We start from the raw sequence: 22,179 nt of genomic DNA, 5'->3' as shown, positions 1-22,179 counted from the left end.
AAGTGTGTCCGGGACACATTGAAAGATTAACACTTGCCCTTGTGCAAGTGGGAGCTGTTGGAATTTATTAATTTGATTAATAAATTAAATGCCCAAGGGCAATATTGAAACTCACTATTAGGGCGGTTACAAAATAGGGTTATATATTTTGGTAACCACCGCATTAGTGAGTAAGTAACTGAGTGATTCATTCGCATGAGCGAATCTCTGAGAAACGGCGGCTCCATCTCTCTCTCCCTCTCTCTTAGAATCGCAGGCTTAGAAAATTTTCTTTCCTAGTTTTTTATCTTCATTCCATTAATCTACGGCATTTGGGTTGTGGATATTATTCCCTTTCCCAGTGATTGTGGAATCTCGCCGGTAAATCTTTGGTGGTGGAACGAGAACGTGGATCTAGACTTCCCGCGAATACTTCAAGTAAGGGAAAGCGAATCCAGGTAAGGAATCTTTCCCCCATCAATTAATTGAATTGAATTACTTTTGATGTATTACCAACAGAAAGTCGGGACCACCCTCGGAAGGAATGATCCATGATTAAGCTAGCATGATCATGCCTCGAAAGGGTGGCTACTTGAGCCTGACTTACTGAAAGTCAGGACCTCCCTCGGAAGGAATGATCCGTGATCAGCTTTGGAAAGCATGACCAGGCCTCGAAGGGCTGGCTACTTGAGCCTGACTTACGGAAAGTCAGGACCACCCTCGGAAGGAATGATCCGTGATCAACTTCGGAAAGCATGACCAGGCCTCAGAAGGCTGACTACTTGAGCCTGACTTACAGAAAGTCGGGACCACCCTCGGAAGGAATGATCTGTGATCAGCTTCGAAAAGCATGAACAGGCCTCGGAAGGCTGGCTACTTGAGCATGACTTACGAAAGGTCGGGACCACCCTCGGAAGGAATGATCCTTGATTAGCTAGCATAATCAGGCCTCGGAAGGATGGCTACTAGAGCATGACTTCGAAAAGTTGGGACCACCCTCGGAAGGAATGATCCTGGATCAGCTTTAGAAAGCATGATCAAAAAACTAGTTCGATGAAAAAGACCTTTTGAGCAATTTGAAGAAGAATCTTTTGGTGACATTGGTGGATAGAAATAATTTCTTCAAGAATATCAAAAAATTCTGCTCCCTTTCTATTGATAATACTTCTTAAGGTGAATTACATTCCATGGCTGCCTCAAACAGCTTCCATGAACATCCTTGAGCCAATATATGTTTTTGCTCACAGTCTTTGTTATCACATATGGTCCTTCCCAGTTTGCGGAGAGCTTTCCACAATTTCTCGGATCTGATGCTAATTTTTTCCTCAAGACCAAATCTCCAACTTTAAAAGATTTAGGCCTGACTTTCTGCCGTTACTGGATCGAACCTCTCTGATACTCTATATTTCGATACAGAGCCTTCTCCCTAACTTCATCCAAAAACTCTAGATTTACCCTCAGTCCTTCTTTGTTAGTTACTGGATCGAACCTCTCTGATCTATCTGACCCAACCATTACCTCTACTGGAGCCAAGGCCTCGGATCCATACACCAACTTAAAAGGTGTTTCCCCGTTGGTGTTCTTGACTGTAGTTCTATATGCCCATAACACATGAGGTAACTCATCAACCCATAGGCTGTTCACTTCATCCAGCCTTCTTTTGATTCCCTATAAGAGAGTTCTGTTAGTTATCTCAATCTGACAATTGCATTGAGGATATGCCACATAAGAGTTTTTATATTCAATGTGGTAGTCTGCATAGAATTCCTTGAACCTTCCATTGTCAAACTGAGTTCCGTGATCTGTTAATAAGACTTTTGGCAGACCATATCTGAAGATGATCTTATTTCTGAAAAACTTCTCAATTTGATTTGTTGTGGTCATGGCCAAGGCTTCTGCTTCCACCCATTTTGTAAAATAATCAATTGCAGCTACCGCAAATTTTCTTCCTCCAGATGCAACATGAAATGGACCGAGTAAATCCATCCCCCACATTGCAAATGGAATGGGATTGAGAATTGATGTCAGTTGTTCTGCTGGTTGGTTCTGAATTGGAGCATGAATTTGGCATTGATGGCATCTCCTTACATATTCAATTGCTTTAGCTTGCATTCGTGGCCAATAGAACCCTTGCCTCAAAATTTTATAGGCCAAAGCCTTTCCTCCTAGATGACTCCCACAGATTCCTTCATGAACCTCTACTAAAGCATATTGTGCATCGGATGGTCCTAAACACTTCAAAAGTGGCCCAGAAATTGTTCTTTTATGCAATAGCTCATTCTTTAGAATAAACTTTGCAGCTCTTCTTTTCAACGTTCTAGCTTTTTCTTTATCTTCAGGAAGAAAATCTTCTTTAAGGTACTGTATAATGGGATCCATCCAAGACACTTTCGTATCAATTTCCATTCTCTCTGGCTCCAAATGTGCCGGAATATCCAACTCTTTGATATATACAGCTTGTGGTAGAGAAGTAAATTTGGCAGATGCTAACTTAGCCAGAGAATCTGCCATCGTGTTCTGATTTCTGGGTATTCTCATAATTGAGAATTGTTGGAACCATCCCTTACAATCCAGCGCCTTCTTAAGATAACTGATCATCCTGTCATCCTTTGCCTCATAGACTCCTGTAATTTGGCTGACCACCAGCTCAGAATCACTTTTAACTTCGATGTTTTGCACACACAAGGATTTGGCCAATCGCAATCCCGCAATGAGGGCCTCATATTCTGCTTCATTATTTGAAGAGCGAAAGTTAAATCGAAGAGCATTCTAAATTACAAATCCGAACGGACTTTGTAAAATCACGCCTGCTCCTGATCCCTGAGAATGACTTGATCCGTCTACATGAAGAATCCATCCAGTAGATATTTCACTAGAATTTTTTTGATCTTCCGGTGATGAAATACTTTCAGCAATAAAATCAGCTAGGACTTGTGCCTTTATCGCAGTTCTAGGTTTGTAGTCTATATCATGTTCTGTCAATTCTACTGCCCATGATACCATTCTCCCGGAAAGATCAGGCTTATGTAATATTTTCTTTAAAGGCCAGTTAGTAAGAACAATAATTGGATGAGCCTGAAAATAGGGCCTTAGCTTTCTGGCCGCTATTATCAAAGTTAAGGCATGTTTTTCAAATTCTGGATATCTAGACTCTGCATCTAACAATGTATGACTTACAAAGTAGATAGGATTTTCGACCGTACCTTCTTCCCGGATTAATACTGCACTTACTGCTGCTTTCGAAGAAGATAAGTATATTTGCAAGGCTTCCCCTGGCTTCGGCCAAGACAGAAATGGCGGACTAGTCAACCTCCTTTTTAATTCTTCAAACGAACTTTGACAGTCCTTTGACCATCTGAATTTGTTAAGTGCATTTAAGTTTTTCAACGCCTTGAAGAAAGGTGCACACTTATCCCCCGATCTAGATATGAATCTGCTCAGTGCTGCAATTCTTCCTGTTAAACTTTGGATCTCCTTCATATTGCTGGGTGCCGACATATCCAGAATGGCTTTAATTTTTTCTGGATTTGCCTCAATACCCCTCTGTGTGAACATATAACCAAGGAATTTGCCTGATGAAACTCCAAATGCACACTTCTCAGGGTTAAGTCTCATTCCATTCCTTCTGAGTACATCAAAGCATTCTTTTAGATCAGTGAGATGATCAGATCTGAATTGACTTTTTACAAGAAGATCATCAACATAAACTTCCATATTCCTTCCAATCTGATCAGCAAACAGCTTATTCATTGCCCTTTGATATGTTGCCCCAGCATTTTTTAATCCGAAAGGCATAACCTTGTAACAATAGCTTTCTCGATTCGTCATAAATGCCATGTGAGGTTGGTCCTCCTTCTTCTTAAGAATCTGATTATAGCCAGAATAAGCATCCATAAAACTCAAAGATTTGCTCGAATTCGATGTGGCATCAATCAACTGATCAATTCGTGGCAGAGGATAACAATCCTTAGGACAAGCCTTGTTCAGATCAGTATAATCCACGCACATTCTCCACTTGCCATTATGCTTCTTCACCATTACGACATTTTCCAACCATTTGGGACATTCAATCTGCTCAATAAATTTTGACTTTCTGAGCTTTCCACTTCGACTGTGATTGCATCATGTTTTTCTGATGAGAAATTTCTCTGTCTTTGTTTTACTGGTTTAGCAGTATTCTCTATCCAAAGACAGTGTTCTGCTACCTCCCTGCTCAAACCAAGCATGTCTTGTGCTGACCAAGCAAAGACATCTGCATTTATTCGAAGAAATTCTTTCAACAAGTCCTTGTCTTGATTGGTCTGATCAGCCCCAATCATGGTTCCCCTGTCTGGATTTTCGAGATCAAAAGAAATTTTTTCTAACTTCTCCACTGGTTCTCCTCTCTGAATTTTTTCTTCATCCCTATTATCCATAACTTCAACAGTAAGGGCAAGAGCTTTACCTTGTGACTTAGAATCTTTCAAGAAAGTTGTATAGCTTTGCCTCAAGGTTCTCTGATCAGATTTGCATTCTCCAATGCCTCCTTCAGTTGGGAATTTTACTTTTCAATGACTTGTTGAAACCACAGCTCCAATAGAATTCAGAGTTGGCCTTCCCAGAATTATATTGTAAGCCAACAGATTCTTTATCAACAAAAATTTAGTAACTGTTGTTACTGTTTGTGGATGTGTTCCCAATGTAATTGTCAACTCCATAGTTCCTTCCACCGAAGTAGATTCTCCAGAAAATCCAAATAACCTTGTTCCACAATGTTTTATTTTGACAGTATCCATCTTCAACTGTTGAAAGGCTTCATAAGACATAATGTCTACAGAAGACCCCGTATCAATTAAAACCCTGTGAATATCTTTGTTTGCCACCTCAATGACTACAACGATGGCATCATCATGTGGCTCTTGAATTCCATCCATTTCCTCCTCCGTGAAGACTATTTCCTTCATCTTCTTAATTCTTTTAGGAATAACATGAGATTCGATAGCATTGACATACCTGGCATGAGCCTTAGACTTTGAAATTGAGTTTAAATCTAAACTCCCCAAGATGATCATGACAGGAGATTGCTTCTGTTGAACTCGTTGGTTTTCCTGATGTTTAGTGTTTTCATCTGGAGAACTAAATTGAAAATCTCTCTTCGCCTGGTCCTCCTTCACTGGTGTCTGGTTATTCCATCTTCTCGGCTAATCAGCAACATTTCTCTGGTGACCTCCATTTCTTCTTTGGACATAATGATCTAGCCTCCCTTGACTGATCAATCGCTCAATTTCATTCTTCAGGATTCTGCAATCATCAGTATCATGACCATGATCTCTGCGGATACCTGCAAAATCTATTTGGATTCCGCTCATCTCGCCTTTGCTATCATCGGTCTTGGCCATTTTACAAATCCTTGATGTTGAATTCGCATCAGAATTTCTGATCTTCTAGTATTAAGAGGAGTATAATTTTCCAGGAATGGTCTTGGAATATCTCTTCTAATTTGACGATCAAGACCATTCCTTGGATAATTTCTATTGTTTCTTCGATCTCTCTAATCAGACTGCATGACTCCATCTTCCCTCTTTTTGCTCCCATCACCGTCAGTCTCCTTCCTAGCCTGAAGGATATCTTTCATGTTAGCATATTGATTACATCGTGTTGTCAGTTCTGCAATGTTTGCCGGTTTGTTCATGATCAGAAATTCTAACAAATGATCGTCTGTCAAACCTCTGAACATAGCATCATAAGCTACTGCTTCATTCAAGTTCTTTATCTGAACTAATTCTTGATTGAATCTCTTCATATAACTTCGAACTGACTCTCCTAACTCTGGCGAATTGCAGCCAAATTATCCACTGTTTTACTACTTTTCATGTTGCTTTGGAATCTTGATAAGCATATTTTTGTCAAATCTCTTAAATCTCTAATGGAATCTGATAACAGACTGAAGAACCAAGTTGTTGCAGGACCTTTCAATGAAGATGGAAAGGATCGACACTTTAAAACATCAGAGTTACCTGCCAACATCATAACAGAATTGAATTGAGTCAGGTGTTCCAATGGATCTGAGCTTCCATCATACATTGTGAACACCAGAAGTTTAAAATTATTCGACAATGGTGCTGACATGATGTCTTTAGAAAATGGATTTTGATTCATTGCCTCTTCCACTTTTTCTCCACTGTCTTTGTTCATCAATTGTTGAATTTGATCGTCCAGGATATGAAATCTTTTACTGATTTCAGATCCATGAACTTCAGATCTGCTACCTTCCAATCTCCTTGCTTCTCTCTTATCTCTCTGATCTCCAAGAGTTTTATTCTTTTTACTTTGAATGTGGCTTAATCGATCATCCGTAGATGATCCTTGATCTTCCAATTCCAAAGGAATATAGTTTGGATCTGCACTTTCTCCTGATCCCTCCCTGAGAATTGATCTCCTTTGGCTTTCTCTTGACCTCTGGATCTGAGGATTCGGTACAGAAATTGCCTCAACTCGAGAAAGAGTACGAGATCTTATGGCTGGTGAGATCAGACCCCTGCCTCCAGGTTGAATTCCAACTTGCTTGATGAACGATCTCATCAGATTTTGCGTTTCAAGTATTTGATGTTGCATACTCTCAAATCGTCAGTGATTTGATTCGGATCTACTTCCAAATGAGAAGCAGCCAGTGTATCTGCGAGTTGTTTTTCTTGTCTTTCAAAAATCTCAGAAGGATGAGGTGAGCGATCTTTCGTCATCCTTTGCTTTTTTCGAGTCTGCATCGTTGGAATTTGCAATGTTGGAACCGTTTCTCTTGTTCTTCTTTTCAGATTAACTCTCCTCAGCTCCCTTTGGCTTATTTCTGCCATTTCAACTGGTAATGTCTCCTCTCGCTCAGGTGATTGAGCCATGACCTTTGTTCTGAACTTGTTCAAGCTTGATTCCCACAGACGGCGCCAAAATGTTGGTGCTAAATTTGCCGATAGCTTTGAACCGTAATCTTCGCACCAAGCTCTTTAGATCTGGATTGATCTAATTCGTTTGGTTCCTCTACTAGTCTCTCATTCCCTGGAAAATGAAACACCAGTGAGAAACAGAGCCGATTGTCTTGATCAGCGTCACGTCTCCGACGGTCTAGTCAAATTTATGAAAACAGTGCTTTAGAGCTCGAAGGAGCTTATGAGGTGTTCTAATGGAGTAAAACCAGGAAAGAATCCAGTGTTTGGATTGATCTGAGAGACTTACCCTTGTCGAGTTCTTTGCTCCTTTTTATATAGGTTTCCCGTCTGTTGTGTTTTCAACTATGACCGTCGGATTATAGCTTATGACTGGATGGCTATGATTACCCTTTCTTCGTAGATCTTGGGTGGACCCATCGATTACTTTGTTTAATCAATTGAACCCCATCGAATTGTCATTGGACCGGAGAGAACCGGCCTGAACCGGGATTGGGATATTTTAGTCTCAACATCTTCTTACTCTGAATGTGGCTTAGATGATCATCCTTAGACGATCCCTGATCTTCCGACTCCAGAGGAATGTAGTTTGGATCTGCACTCTCTCCTGATCCTTCTCTGAGAATTGATCTCCTTTGACTTTCTCTTGACCTCTGATTCCGAGGATTTGGAACAAAAGTCGCCTCAACTTGGGAAAGAGTGTGAGATCTTCTAGCAGGCGAGATCAAAACTCCCTCTGGTTGAACTCCAACTTGCTTGATGAACGATCTCATCATATTTTGCGTTTCAAGTATTTGATGTTGCATACTCTCAAATTGTTCAGTGATTTGATTTGGATCCAGCTCCAATTGAGAAGCAGCCAGTGTATCTGCGAGTTGTTTTCGTCACATCCACCCAGCCAGTACCCTATCTGGTATACCCGGGATGTGATCCACAGCCCCGAAGATCCATAGTTCAGAGACCACATCAGCCACATCGACAATAACACAATCATGAACAATCAATATTAAGCTACAATCAATAAAATAGAATTCAGGAATGAGATATCAAGGATAATCAGAGTACGGAAATAAATATCAAATCAGATAAATTAAGAAGGCAGTGGGCGGAATCCACTCCTTCACCAAGCGGAAGTGAGGTCAAAATTTAGGTAAGTACAAGTCTCAAGTTATGAAGATTAGTTAAAGTTATTACAATTCTTCTAAGTTTAATTGTCACAAAAAAAAGGGGGGTAACTACTCATAAGTCTCCTCCACAATAGATATGTCCTCTTCAAAGGTGAGGACCATGGAGATCCAACATGACTGCTCCCATACAACTCCAGGGCTAACCCTGGTACGCCGGGTGATCTTCTTCGGTACGGTCACCGAAGTCTTCAATGTAGCTAGTCTCCGGATAGTAGTATGAGGTATCCGGGTCCGCCTCGTGGAGTGTGCCATCGAGTAATCACCTATAGAATAGCCTAACAAAATATTGCAAAGAGAAAAGGAATGAGTTCAAAAGAACTCAAGCAAGGAAGTTATTCCACCACACATAAACCACAAGATAATCATAACATGATGCAGATGATATGAGGCATATAATGCAATATGATTTTATTCTAAGTATGCTGGTCATCTATGGTAGACATGCTTTAAGTCATAGCACCATACTTCTTTAGGTAGTCTCAGTCACTCATCACCGGGGGGAATTGGGTCCTACATCCCTCTCGGACAAATCCATGGTTGGGGGTTTCACTCACCACTCTCTCACATCACCGTTTGGTCTAAGTATTGGCGCATGTCAAGGTATAGCCTAGCCCAATGCAAGTCATCTACTTAATCATATCATGTCAGTTCCAGATACGTCCATTCCTCCCCTCTCGGTATCCTTCACACTAGAGTCACGGATATTACTCACCGGACTCATCAACCCTATTGGTCATCCACAAATGGTAAACGGGAAGCTCTCACGTCCCTCTCACAGATCATTTCACCGGTCTTGAGTGCCCGTGAGCCCAAGTCTAGCCATTTGCAACCCTACCAATAAATGGCCCCTTTCGGGTAACCGTAATGCAATTTATGTCCTCTCACAGAGTGGATACCGGTCTTGAGCGCCCACAAATCCACACTACTACCACGGGTTGTTCGGTCTCAATGCCCTTCCGATTAAGGTCTAATATGATAGGGACATCCTAGCCATACATCTAGACAAGTCCTATGTATGTCATTCAATAACCCGGGAAGCGTCGATGGACACCTTTGGAGAACATCCCATACTATTCCCTCCGATGTCCAAGGACAGAAGCACCAGTAGGGTACCCCTCAATCCCAAGTTATACTTAAGCAATCACATGCCCAAGTTTATCATATCAGTTCACAAGATACAACATCATAATAAACATTGAATTCATGACATTGACATAAGTCATCATATATTGAAATTGATAAACATGATAAGACATTGAAATAACATAATGTAAACACAAAGCTACTGTTGAAAGACATATGTAGCAAGTCTAACATGATAAGAATATGAAATAGAAACTATATTTACTAAGTTCGGGATACCAAGTCAAGATTCCATATCTTAGGTAATTATATCGATAACTATCCTTACCTTGAATCGGAGAAGAGAATGGTCCAAGATCACAAGCAAGTGGCCCAAATAGCCTTAAAGTCCTAAACAAGCATATATGAAAGGTTAGAGAAGAAATCGAGAACAATTGGAGATCAAACGAATTAGAACTAGGCAAAAGTTGTTGACAGCAACTCTATTGGTCGATACATTTGGTCGATAGTATCGACCAATAGTATCGACCAAATCAATTTTCGGATAGCAAGCTGGCTTTTTGGATTCTTGCCCAGATTTGGTCTTCCGGGTCTCGGATCAACACGAAACTTGGAGGATAGTCTAAGCACAACATAGGGGCACTAATTATCAAGAAATCATCATAATCCAATGGTCCATTTGGAAATCCCCAAATTGACATATCAAGGTTAAGAGTTGTAGATCATGGCATTGGCTACATCTTAATGCAAATTGGGGGAAAACATGGGGGATTAGGTAGGGAATCATTTAGAAGTTACATTGAACTCATATGCAAGGTATAGATTAGGTTAATCATAAGCTTCATCTCAGTTTTGGTAAATAAAGCAAGTTGGTAAGCAATAAATCATGGAAATGTGTAGTTAATGATCATGAGGTGAATCAATCATAGTCATATCGGTGAAAACATCATTGTATGGGGTTTAGAAGGTTCATGGCAAGGTGTTTGCAAGGTTGCAGAGCCTTGGCCATGGTCCTAACAGTGAAATAGAGAAAAGATGAATGAGAAAGTGATTAGGAGAGAGAGTCATACCTTTAAAGTGGAACAAGAAAGTAGGAATGAGTGGTTGGCAATGATTGATGAAGAAGATGCTTCACCACTACCAAGGAGGAGTTCTTGAGAGGCTCTCCCACGTTCCCAGATGTTAAAAACGCGAGAATAGGGCTCCAGTCTCGATGAATAAATAAAGAGAAAAGAATATTCCAAGAATCTTTTAACTGGGTTCAGCAAAACTTGTTGGTCGATACATTTGGTCGATAGTATCGACCAATAGTATCGACCAAAACATGTTCTCGCAGAATTTTACGGAATAGTTCAGCAACTTTAGGTGCGGACTTGGAGGGCTATACAAGGTCAAATTGCATGGGGTTTTCTCCTACAGTTCACTCAAGAGGTCTAGTTTTATGGAGTACCTTCGGATTATGCACAGGAGTCCGTTTGATATTTCAACTGTCTCACTCTTCATCAGTGCGCAGATTCTAACTTAACACTGCTAATGTGCTCAAGGAAGGAGCAGCATCATCAATGTCCATAAACTGGAGTTCCGACATTACGTCATCAACCAGTAGGGCCCATAAGTCCCTCCTACCACCACTTTGGGTCTTCAGACCTACAAACACAACAATGACCGAGTTGGGTCAAGGTTAGGTCAAAGTTGGATTTTACAGTTTTTCTTGTCTTTCGAAAATCCCAGCAGGATGAGGTGAACGATCTTCCGTCATTCTTTGCTTTTGCCAAGTCTGCATCGTTGGAATTTGCAGTGTTGGAATTGTTTCTCTTGTTTTTCTTTTCGGTTTGACTCTCCTCGGCTCCCTCTGCTTATTTCTTGCCATTTAAACCGGTAATGTCTCCTCTCGCTCAGGCAATTGAGCCATGCCCTTTGCTCTGAACATGTTAAAGCTTATTTCCCACAGACGGTGCCAAAATGTTGGTGCTAAAATTGTCGGAGGCTTTGAACTGCAATCTTCGTACCAAACTACTTAGATTTGGATCAATCTGGTTTGCTCCACAGTGAATCAATCTCTCGTTCTTGGAAAATAGAACACTAGTGAGAAACGAAGCCTATCGTCTTGATCGGCGTCATGTCTCCGACGGTCTAGTCAGAAATGAAGATAATGCTTCATAACTCGAAGAAGCTTCTGAGATGCTCTAATGGCGTAGAATAAGAAAAGTACTGGTGTTTTAGATTGATCTGAGAGACTTAGCCTTGACGAGTTCATCATCTCTTTTATATATAGATTTCCCGCCTGTCTTGCTTTTAACTGTGACCGTACGAATTATAGCATAGGATTTAATGGCCATGATTAGGCCTTCCTCAGAGTTCTTGGGCAGACCCATAGATTGCTTTACTTGATTAATTAAAACCAAACGAATTGTCATAAGATCGGAGTGAACTGGCCTGAATCGGGATTGGGATATTTTAGTCACAACAACCATGAAATTGAAAGCAAGAAGAAGACAAAAGAGATTGATTACGGAGTTCGGTTCTTTCGAACCTACGTCTCCGGGACTCTAGATAGAATCTGATCCACTATAATTATAAAAAATTACAGAAATCAGGGGAAATAAGAAAGGTACAGAAGTCACCATATATGGCAACCATTTGGGCTCAAATCACCATCGAGTATCCCTCTAACCAAGTCGAACAAAAGCCCTCTATTATCTCCTCAAAGATCCTTCACCATTAAAACATCGCAGCAAGAAACCGAGACAGAGAAGCCGCCATGAATGAAACCAGAGAGAGTGTCACATCCCCCCAGCCGGTACCCTAACTGGCATACCCGGGAGTGTGATCCACAGCCCCGAAGATCAAGTATCGAGGAAATCATCCTCCCACATATACAATAACATAATCATAAACAGGAAATAATCAAGGTTTTTAATATTATAAACAAAAGATTCAAATCAAGAAATGAATCATCAATATAATCAGAGTGCGGAAAATGATACCAGATATCCGAAGATATCAAAAGAAGTAGAGAGAGGCAGAAACTCACTCCACAGATATAGCAGAACGTAGTATGTAAGTCTAAAAGGAATTACAACTTAAACAAAAGAAAATAAGAAAGACAAACTAAACTTAAGACTTTTCTATCCTATAGATGACATCTTCGAAATAGTGGACTTCGTCAATCCAACAGAGATGCTCCAACTCTACATTACGTCTAATCATAGTACGCAATGTGATCGCTCGAGGGATCATCAGTGTAATCTTGATTGTCGCCAACACCTTGCGTGTAGTACGCTTCATCGATTTGCACTTCATCGTACTGTCCGTCATAGTAGTCAGTACTTGTAGAAAAATCTAACAAAAGATTGTACAAAAAGGAATGAGTTTCGAAAGAAACTCAGTAAGGCAAGTTAACTCATAACAACATAAATACATATATTAGAACATAACAAAATGCTATGCAGTATGAAACAAATAATGTATGCATGCATCTAAACTCTATAGACAATCCATGGCTGGGGGTTAAGTCACCGCTCTCTCACATCACCATTGGTCTAAGTACTGGCGCATGTCAGGGTAAAGCCTATCCCAATGCAAGTCGTCTACTCAGTTACATCAACTCAAATCTAGATACTTCCATCCCTCCCCTCTTGGGATCCTTTCTGGTATCCTTCACACTAGAATTAGCGTATCCGACTTTCTCAAATACGGACTCATCAACCCTATTGGTTATCCACATATGGTAAACGGGAAGCACTCATGTCCTCTCACGGATATAACTCACCCGTCTCGATTGCCCATGAGCCCAAGTCTAATCATATGCAACCCTCCAATAAATGGCCCCCACAATATGATTCCCGTCCTCTCACGGATATAACTCACCGGTCTTGAGCGCCCGTGAATCACATTGCTACCACGGGTCGTTCAGTCTCAATACCCTTCCGATTCGGGTATGATATAACAGGGACATCCTAGCCAAACACTGCTAGACAGCCCTAGGTATGACAACCAATGATTTGGGAAAGCGTCGATGGGCATCTTCGGAAAACAACCCATACTATTCCCTCCGATGTCCAAGGACAGAAGTGTCAAAAGGACACTTCCCAATCCCAAACCATACCTAATCAAACACATTCTTAGATCAGTCATGACATACAAAACCAACAATTCATCATATAACAGAGAATGTAAAAGCATAATCCGATCAAGAATTAATAAACATTTCATATAAGCTCGAATAATGAAAAAGAATACATAAACAAGTGCTACTGTACTTACAGTAGTACATCAGAAGTATAAAGTACAAGAACAGTAAACAGACTCATAGTTTCATAAAGTAGAAACCAGAGAGTATGCTATGTTATTATGAAATAACTGTCCTTACCTTGATTATCGCCGAAGATAATCCAAAGATCAAAGAGAGTAACTCCAAACTTAGCAAATAAACCCCTAACAAGCATAGATACAACATTAGGAAAGATACATAAAAGATCAGAGAGCAAACGAATCAAATCGGGCGAAAAATGAAGCTACTGACTCCTTTGGTCGAGTGCTTAGTCGAGTGGTCCAGTCGACCAATCAGTCGACCAATCAAGTCAATACGGAAAAGTAAAAACTGATTTGGTCATAACTTCTTCGTTTGAAGTCGGATTGATCCGAAATTCGAAGGGGAACTTCCTAGAATATATTAGAATCATATGGGAAGATAAAATCATCAAGTCATGGTCAAAATATGGGTTCTTGATTTGACCCAAGAACCTAGGGTTTCAACCTTTATGGCTCTCATGAAAAAGCTATGATCACAGGATGAAAGGGAATGATTGCTATCAAGAAAATAACAAGAAATCATAGAATAATCAAGTTTAGATTAACATAAATATTGCCCATGAGGTTTCCTTCGCATGGGAGGTTACCAAAGGTTTCCAGAAAGATCATACAAGGTCAGGGTTTCAAGAAATTAATCAGGTTAGGGTAAGATCATGACGATGATCATAGATCTCAAAGAATAGAATGAGATCATGGAATAGATGGTTGCAAGGATGCAACATCTTCTTCCTGATCTCAATCAAGAACAAGATCGAAGAAAAGAAATTCGTAATGTCGAAGTGATTACTAATCTTGAATTGTCAGATCAGAGATGAGAGGCTTCAGATCTGCAGAGGAGTCTTTCGAATCACCAGAGAGAGTTTCAGAGAGGTCTTCTCACGTTAAAAAAGTGTTTAGGAGGTTGCCGTAACTAAGAAACATGAAGTAGGGTTTAAATATAAGTGAAAAACCCTAAAATTGGATTTTCTCGGATTTAACAATCCTTTGGTCGAGTGCTTGGTCGAGTGGTCCAATCGACCAATTAGTCGACCAAGGCAGACAACAAGGAATAATCAGGGAATTGAATTATCAAATGGGCTCTAAACCTTATGGGCTTTTGCACATACATCCAGTGACATATCTAGTATGTAGATATACCTTCAAACCAAGTTAAATAATACTCCAAGTCCTTCAACTAATCTCATCTTCGACAAAGTGCGACTTCCTTTCCAAATCTGCACAGACTTCCAAGTATGGAACTCCATCATCAACATCAATGGGTTCAGAGTCAAACACCATGTCTTCTACTGAGATGGTCCATGGTTGGCTTCTTCCTTTACTTCGGGTCTTTGGACCTACAAACAACCGGGTTACCGGGTCAAGGTCAGGATTAGGTTATGGCTGGGTTTCATAGAGAGAACTCAGAAGCCCCAAATCATAGAACTCAATTGTGTTTTGCACACTAATGAAATGAACCATCCCAAATGCTCCATATACAAGTAAGTGAACCAACCAGTTCAGCCAAAACCAAATAATACAAGTGATATACCCAGATTACCCCTTACAATATGCATATATACAAAAGTTTCCTTATCAAACTATCTATCCTAAAACTACACGTCTTGCACAAGCACGGCAAAGTTCCTAATTAATTGAAAAATAAATTAAGTCAAGTGTCCCATTCCCAATTTATAAACGCAAAATCCAGGTATCATCAATGAACTCTTGCTCCTAAGACCATTTAAATCTGCCCCTGATTCTTTTTGGTTCCTTCAATCTATGTCAAATAACTCTTCGATGTTGGAGCATCAAAATGGGTCTATTGGACATCATGATGCCACCACAAAAAGAAAAAAATTGACTTTCTTGTAGCTTACCGGAGCAAATCCGTGGAACAGAGGGATTAATTTATCAAATTCTCTTTCATTATCTCTTCCAATGAACGGTGATTTCTCCTACTAAAGGGATTAATTTTTTTTTCTCTATTCTTCAAGCGAGTTTACCTAGTAGAGAGATCGAGAGTTGTAGTTCTTTACTTCTGATATTGCAACTAAAGTGGAGGTTTTGGTTGTAAATTTTCATGCTGGTGCTTGAAGCCGTATGAGATAATCGGGGGGTCGGGCCAGGGGTCCCCCCCCAACCCCCTCTTTTGAAAATCAAATGTTTTTGGCCGTGGGTTTAAAATTTGAAACCAAAAACAATGGAGAAAAGGGGGGGGGGGGGGGGGGGGGGGGGGGGGAAAACAAAACCCCTTTCTTTTCCGCTGCTTCTGTGGGTCGTGGGGCGCGCCCGGGGGGGGGGGCTCGCCCCCCCCCCCCCCCCCCCTTTTTGTAGTGCGTAATTAATGCGCACTACGGTGGAGCGAGCCGTCCGATTAGATCGGACGGCTCGCAGCATATTTCCATTAAAAAATGATAAACCCACCTATATTACTTGATTTTTGCTGACGGTTCGGTCCAAGTGGTATTAGGCGGTCCGATCAAGCGTTTTATACCTGTGTCAAATACGTAGATACGAATTCAAAAACCACTGAGATTTTCAAAATATTTTGAAAAACACAAAACCCAATCTGAAACCACCCAACCCTCATTTCGTGATTTCGATTTCGAGGTCCGACGAATCTGGAGAAGAAGAGGAAGAAGAGGAAGAAGAGGAGGAAGAGGAGGAAGCACAAGGCAATCTGGAGAAGAAGAGGAGGAAGCACAAGGCGATCCCAACAGGCTGACTCTCAGTATTATTCATGGCGCGTCCCAACAGGCTGTTTCCAGTTGAGGATTTCTCAGAAAAGAAGAAGAGAAATTGAGAAATTTAGACGGTCTTTCCCCACGTTTTCGCTCTCCCCCATTTTCTCCCCTAAATTTAGCTTCCTTCATCTGCATGTTGCTTATCTCAGAGAGAAAGAGAGGGAGAGAAGAGAAGTCTGTGCTCTGGGTCTTTTGGGTGTTCTTCGAAGGAGAAAATTTGCATAATCGTCTGATGCAAACTTAGCAAAGAAGCAAATCATAGCGAGAGAGTGAAGAAACAGAGATGGATTTTATTAAACGAAGACCAGCAGCTAAAAATTCTGTGGTTGCTGGGTCTGTTTGGGAAATTAGAATGAAGAGCGATGCAGTCAATGGTGGGATCAAGGTGTTCAGTGGGGCAGAGAATTCAGAAGGAGTCGTTGGTGAGGATAAAGGGCTTCAATTTTACAACCGGGTGAAGCGGAATCACAATGATGGAACCTCTGGGAAGAGGAGAACTTGGAATGACAGAAACCCATCTCAGATAAGGAAGACGAAATGGGAATTGAAGAGATTAAGCGATGAAGCGTCTCGGAAGGAGCTTGATGTTTCTGTTTCATTTGATTCTCCTTGAAAAATTTTGACGGATGATGAAGGTATCGATGCTGATGGTGAGTACGAAAGAGAAGATGAAGTGGGTAATTTAGAGATTGAGGTTGAGAAGAAGATTTATGATGATAAAGAAGTCAGCTTTGCAGGACGAAAACCTAAAGAAATAGGAGAAGAAACAAAGAAGGTTCTCCAGATTCATGAAAAGCCTATGACTATACCTATCTCTGTTAATGTGAACAAGAAAGTTGCGAATGAAGAGAAGAAACCCAGGAAATTTGTGAATGAAGAGAAGAAAGTTCATCATCAGAATCGAGAAAAACCCAAGCACATTTTTTCAAGGGTGAATAATAAACAGCAAAGCCCTGTTAGATTTCCTCCTCTCATCGATCCTTCTCTCAGAAAAACAGCACCTGGTAAATTATTTCTTGTACCATTTTAGAGATTTCAACTCCTGATTCTGATTGTTTCAGTATTAAATTCTTTATTATGTCTCTCCTCAGTTGCATCTTCAGCTTCAGCTTCAGCTTCAAAGGTGTTCGACAGTATTCCGGATACATCTCACAAGTTGCAGAACATGGGTTAGTTACCAATTTCTCGGCTAAATTGATATGATTATGTTTATTTATTTACTTGAAAAGCACCATCAATTTCACAGTGGTTCTTTCAATTTTAGTGGACTTGGTGATGTGGAGAGACGTTTCAAAATCAGCTTTTGCTTTTGGAGGGGGAATGTTCTTCCTGCTCTTATCATCCTTCATAGGAGAGCTTAATTTTAGGTAAACATTACAAGCCACAGTGATTACAACTCTCCAATAATCTCTGTTGCCATCACTTCCCATCACTGAATTCTATTTTCAGTCCTGATTTTCTACAGCTTGATTTCTGGAATTTCCTACCTGGGCCTTGTCTATATTGCTACTAACTTCTTATCTAAATCAATTCTATTCAGGTAATCCTCCCAAACAACAAATCTTCTTAGTAAAAAGTTCCCATTTTTCTGTTTCTGTCTTTTTTGAAGATATATGTAAATTTTCCTGAATAAATTCTCTGGTACTTCAGTTTATTTGCTCGTTAGAACAGGGAAAAGATGCAAGGTTTTGATTTTTGGTTTTTCTTCTTCAGGTCAGGTAGTAGCAGCAAGCACTTTACAAAGCGACAAAGAAGTACTATTAGAACTGAAGACATTCCTTCAAGGTAACAATCCATTCAACAGTGGTCCATATATGAAATGGAACAACAATTCTTCCCCTTGTTTCTAGCCTGGAATTACTTGCAGTGCTAAACGGGTCACCGGAATCAACCTCTCCGTTTACAATATCTCAGGCAAGATGTTTGGAAATTACTCCTCTAAGCTTTCTGAACTGGATCTCTCCAAGAACACGATTGACGGGTCGACTCTTGTATAATTGATTGTTCTTTTCTACTGATATATTAGCTATAATGATGTGCTGGGTCCAAGACAGAGGCCTGATCATTTCAATCATGCTTTGGAATGGAATAATTTGAATAAGATGATACTGTCAAAATTTTGAACTTGGGATTTTGCCATATTTGTTGAAGTCAATTTAGAAATAAAAACAGAGACTAAAGGGCTGCCTATATATATTCTCTCTGTTCAGCCCTTCTTCCTTGGATATTTGCAGGATCTCCATGTTGAATGCATGTCCGTTATTTAGTTAGTGATGCCACTGCTCTGCCAAATCCACTAAGGGGTAAGGAAAGGCTTCAGTTGGTATTTTAGTCTGTACAAATTCATGAGTGATAGGACTAAAACGCAAGGTCTCTTTAAATGGTATAGCACAGACCAACGTTTTAGGACTTCACACCTTTATTTTCTTGGGTGATCTTGATTTACTTGGCTGCAGATAGCACCTCAAGTTTCTCCTCATATTGTTCTTTTATTTGTGTGTCTTTTCTTTTTTGCATAATCAGGAAAGGAAAGAGAACCTCTTAAGAACTTTTCCCCCCCCCCCCAACTAAGTGCTATTGATTACTTCTAGGTTTTAAAATAACAGATTAGAAATGTACCCTTTTGGAGCATTCTTAGGCATACCAATCCAGACAGCTAAATATTTAAGGTATTCAGGTTGCAATGAACCTGTTATTTTTCCTGTGGATTGGTGGTGTTTTGCAAATGCATTGATATACACAGTAGTGTTCTTGATAGAGTTGATCATGATGGGGAAGAAGGAAGCTTTATTTGTATATTTGATTGTTTGACTGGTTTTGTAGTTAAATTGCCTTTTAATATTTTACCTTTCTTGAGTGATATGCTAATGAATTTCTGGTGACTTCTGGAAGGAATGCATGGCAGAGTTTGGGTGCTTTGCAGCCTGAAGAAGCAATGCGGAAGTATATAGATATAGTTGACAAGCAATATCCTTGCAGCTGGGTCTACTGGGGTGAGTACTCCATTACTTTATATGAGTGCAGTTTTTGGGCTTGTATACTTTTTTTACTGAGTTCTTTAATCATCCTCTCTTTTTTGACCATGTTCTTCACTTCTTCATTTATCCTTTCTTATGGTTGTTATAACAAGAAACGTAAAGATGGAGGCCATGATATGTTGGGTTTTGACAAACACAAGTCAATTCTCTTCATACATTTACTGATTTACATGTGGGTTTCATGAAGGATAATGAATTACTTATCAAAACTGAATCATGTTTTGACTACCATATAGTATTGTAAGAAGCATTTGAGAATGCAATTCTCTCTCATACTGTGTGTTTAGAGTTCTTAGAATCATGTTTTGACTATCATATAGTATTGTAAGAAGCATTTGAGAATGCAATTATCTCTCACACCGTGTGTTCAGAGTTCTTATCATCAAGTTTGTTAGATGCATCTAACTAAATGTTTGTAAACATTTGTTAGGATATCTTATTATCACTTATAAGATAACTAAATGTTTGTAAACAATTACAGAAACAAACTTTAATTTGGGAGGGTTTGAGTGCTAGAAATATATTCACCCTTACCCACCCATCCTTTATATCGTATGCTGTGGGATTGAAGCTTGGATTAATCTATGTTTCCCTATTTCCCTCTCAAAGGAAAATCTGAATTTGGTTGGATTAGTGCTTGCTAGAAGCTTTCAGTAGGTAAATATTTTCTATGTATTCATGAATGCGCATTCTCATTTTCTATGGAACTGTTTTGACTCTGTTCAAGGATAATGAGGGTCATGCATAACCAAAAGAGCAAGTGGCGCCTCAAGTTCTCGAATTTGAAGAAGATTGGAATGTGATATGAGCTCACTTGGTAACAGGCATTATTGGTACTCTTTCCACATCAACACATTGGTGCTTAGGTGTAGTGCGCAGTTGTTGGATTTATGACTAACAAGCCCAACTGGGATTCTTTGTAGTGCTGTTTCAGGTTTTGTTGTGATTCCCATATTGTTACACATTAGTAAGTGCTTCTCCTTACTTCCACAAGGGAAATGATTGTTAGGAAAAGGGAAGCAGAATTTGTTCGTGAAAAGGGGATATTCTTGTAGCTTGAAACTGTTATCAATGTGCAATTCTCTGTGTTTTTTATTCTTTTTTTCTTTTCCCCTCGGGTTTTTTTTCTTGATTTCTCATTCAGAAACTGTTAATCTGCTGTTACTAACTGGAACTTCACATGGAACAGATGGGAGTTACATACCATGAACCTGAGTATTGGAATTTTAGTGAGGGGAGAAACAAATATTTCAGCCATGCCACAAGCCAACTTACGCGATTTAAAAAGATCTGTCTCTACTTGTATCTCTATAAGCCAGTAAGGGTGACTTCTCTTTATTGAACAGGTTTATGTCTATATTGTACTCGAAATTGTATAATCCATGTATATTGTTTCTCAGGCATGTGCTGGAGAAATATGCTAATGAGGATGTTTCATTGGGATCTTGGTTTATTGGCTTGGATGTGGAGCACATTGATGACAAAAGTTTCTTTTCTAGTACCCCACCTGGCAAATTCCTAGTTCCTCATGATGCTTTACTTCTGTTTGAAGATGTGCTGACAATCAACCTTTGATCCTGTTAGAAAAGAAGAAGAAGAGAAGAGGATAGCGACTGCTGAACCAATAGAAAGTGTAAATCTGTTTTATGAATTTTAATCATATCAATGCATTTGCTGATTTCAGAGTGTTTGCTTTCCTCTCTTGTAAATGTTCGACAATCAATCTAGAACATTTCTTTATGGTATTGTGAAGTTTATTTCCCCCCATTTTAGGTTTTCTATATAGGATAGTGGGAAGGTGCTGTTAATGTGAATAAGTTGGTAGTTTGAATGATCATGAAATCTTTGTAATATCTGATTATCTGAAGATTGGTTTTTCCTTGAATGGTGGTGTATAGAGATGTTCATTGCGTACTACTTCTGATAACCAGTCTCTAAACTTGCATCCTGTAGGAGACCTTGCTGCTTAGATTGGCTTTTCCTTGGATGGTGGTATGTAGAGATGTTCATTGTGTGTTACTTCGATAACAAGTCTCTAAACTTGCATGATGTGGGAGACCTTGCTGCTTCTATATTCTCTTGATGGCAAGGAACATGGATAAGATGTGCTTCCATTATTGACTGGTTGGGGCATATGAGCCCTCAAGTTATTTTAACAACTGCCTACTTGAATGATGAAAGAGATCTTTCTAGTTTCCTATGCATATGTTTGGAGTATATAACTGGATTGGTTGCTTGGATTTAATGCATGACATTCGATGATTAAGGTTATGCCCATGTGATATACAAGTGATGGAGTTTTGTGAAATTGATAGGATGGTTAACCTAAGAAACCGAACTATCAGGGATGGTAGTGCTAGCAGTCCCAGTCATGTTCTAAGTTGTTGGTTTCGTATGACATGTTTTCTGCATTTAATATGGAACTGTTTTAGCCTTGGCTTTTTAAATGGAACAATGTAACTAAATTTTGAAAACTCATTTCGTTTTGATGGTATGCTGTAATTTTTCTTCAGCTCTTCTTTGTGATATACATCCAAACTACCAAAGATTGTGAGAATACCGATATTGAAAGACCAAAGGCAATGAACAAAGTTAAAGTGAAGGTCCCATTAATAATAGGACACATCAAATTAAGAGAACCCATCCAAAGAAAAGACTTAAAGTACACTATTCTTTCAAATTAAAAACGCTGGGTATAAAACGAAATGAGTTTTCAAATTAAAGAGCTCGTGTTTTGGGACATGAAGATATGCAATCAATTTCAAAGCTTCTTCTCGTGTTCAAGCTTCTGCTCTTCTTCAATCAGATTTTTGGATTGCTTCATCTTCTCCTCTCTAACATTGTTTTTTATTTGGGGCTTATGATTTGTAATTTAAACAGGTCGTGTTCACTTATTACCGCAACACAATATTCATTTTGAAAACGTATTTTAAAACAT

General features: G+C 39.7%; 1 pseudogene across 1 annotated transcript; it reads left to right on the top strand.

The window, feature by feature from the left end:
• The first annotated feature begins 16,043 nt into the window (after positions 1–16,043).
• LOC149022359 (uncharacterized) lies at positions 16,044–21,177 on the top strand (annotated as a pseudogene). Its single transcript, XR_016172427.1, has 8 exons — positions 16,044–17,207; positions 17,295–17,372; positions 17,468–17,570; positions 17,669–17,743; positions 17,917–17,988; positions 19,096–19,196; positions 20,431–20,559; positions 20,642–21,177. The product of XR_016172427.1 is annotated as an uncharacterized LOC149022359 (transcript).
• Positions 21,178–22,179: the final 1,002 nt, after the last annotated feature.

This window comes from Hakea prostrata, chromosome 3, assembly GCF_041222555.1.
Source record: "Hakea prostrata isolate BN-2017 chromosome 3, UWA_Hpros_2, whole genome shotgun sequence".
Lineage (NCBI taxonomy): Eukaryota > Viridiplantae > Streptophyta > Magnoliopsida > Proteales > Proteaceae > Hakea > Hakea prostrata.
The sequence above is the reverse complement of the archived record's forward strand: the minus strand, read 5'-3'. Positions and strand labels throughout refer to the sequence as shown.